Source organism: Heterodontus francisci, chromosome 16 (genome assembly GCF_036365525.1).
Source record: "Heterodontus francisci isolate sHetFra1 chromosome 16, sHetFra1.hap1, whole genome shotgun sequence".
Taxonomy (NCBI): domain Eukaryota; kingdom Metazoa; phylum Chordata; class Chondrichthyes; order Heterodontiformes; family Heterodontidae; genus Heterodontus; species Heterodontus francisci.
The window spans coordinates 48,986,397-48,988,267 of NC_090386.1; the positions used below are offsets into that span (position 1 = coordinate 48,986,397).

Below are 1,871 nucleotides of genomic sequence, written 5' to 3' on the forward strand. Positions count from 1 at the left end.
GTAGAGGTGGCCTGCCGCACCGCACATGTTGCAACACTTAGTCTGCTTACAGTCCTTGGTCTGATGGCCTTCCTTCTTGCAGTTCTTGCAGACAACCGTGCTGCAGTTAGCTGTGACGTGACTAGATTTGCCACAGGTGCAACAAACTCTGGGCTGCCCAGCGTAGAGCACGAAGCCTCGACTTCCCCCGATAGCGAAGCTGGAGGGAGGGTGGATGATGGCTCCATTGGCATCGACCTTCAAGGTCACCTTGATGTGCCGCTTCCTGGTCCAAATCCCAAAGGGGTCCTTGACATCAATGCTGCTGCCAGTCCGCTCGACGTACCTGGCAAGGAAGGTGAGTACATCCACCATAGGAACATAGGGGTTATAGAGGTGAATTGTCACCACCCGGTCATGTTGTGACAGCAGCGTGAAGAGCAGCTCCACTGTGAGGACCGACAGCGGCGCCAGGTTCCCTTTCTCCTTGAATGCCTTCAGGAGCTTCATGCATCCCGCCACATTCTTGAAAGCTACGTCGAAATATCCACTGCTGGGGAAATCCTGCAAGCAGAAGATGTCCGTAGCTTGGAATCCACAGCAATCGATGAGGATTTTCTTGATGAAGAAGGTGCAATCAACCGGTGCATCCACTTCCTTGTCCGTCACCACCACCTGAACAGTGTTACGCACTCCCTGGCCTGAAGCTCGAAAATTGGTTATAGCCATTTTACTCAAGGCATACCCAGGATCAAAAGCCACTGATCATGGTTTCTCCTCTGCCAAGTAAGTACTGATAAGAACAGATACTACACTTGATCTTAGCCAAAAGGCCGAGAAATTTACCTCTTAGCCTCCACCATCATTTCCATATTGCTGCTTCCTGCTTATTGTCACTTTGGTTTTTTAAAGCTCCAAATCAATTCAGCAAATTAACATTAAGATGAATTTATCTGTTATGATTTTTTATTGTCAGTTCTCATTTGTTGTCAGTTTTGTTGCGCATGCTCTTACTAAAAATAATTTCCTTTTCACACTCGTTCAATGTAAGTGTTTGCAGCTTCACATCATTGAAATCCCATGAAGCTTGAGGGGTAGGTTTTGTGCAAAGCAATTGGCAATCTTATTGTGACTTTATTGGAACAGAATCCCTCAACTGTTTTTCCATGAATCTATAGCACACTGGAATGAAACTGTGCTATTTTCACTAACTGACTGGCAATAACCTGTAAACACTACATCTAGTGAGTTAAGTATATTTGAGCTATTGATCAAGATTTGTATTAAATGCCTTGAAAGGAGTTTTGACTGAATAAGGCTCAACATGCCAACGCCCTATTGGGCTCCACACTGACAGTTCCTACACTATATATCATCAAGATGTTGTAAGGTTGTCTCAATAGTTCCGCCACCAGTCATTGCTGGCTGAAGTATCCATAGAATATGGGTGTGGTGATCTGGCATAAAATTCTGAACCCACCTCCCACAGACAAAAATAGTTGCAATGATGCTGTGCAGTTATTTGCTGACAGTTTGACAACTTCCCTTTTGTGAAACAAAAGCAGTTTGAAAAAAGCAGTTTTTCAGAATTAGGTCACAGCACAAATGATCACCATTACTGACCAGGTTCATGAATTACAATAAAGGTGTTACTGCAAAATGTGATTCAGGATCTCACTCATGTTGGCTGCCAGCTTGTTATCAGTTTGCAATCTTTGTTTCTCATCCATTTAAATGAGACACTGTGCACCCGCATTTTAAATAAACTCAGTACTGGTCACCAATGAAAGAAGCAAAAATAACAGCAGAGTGATTTTATTTAGAAGAGATCTGTATCTTCGAAAGGAATGGGAAGAGTTTTATAATTTACAGTTCACAAGCAGCATGATGTC

General features: G+C 43.6%; 1 pseudogene; it reads right to left on the reverse strand.

Annotated features, from left to right (window-relative positions):
• Positions 1 to 681: 681 nt before the first annotated feature.
• On the reverse strand, positions 682 to 821 carry LOC137378544 (U2 spliceosomal RNA; annotated as a pseudogene).
• Between the last annotated feature and the right edge of the window lie 1,050 nt (positions 822 to 1,871).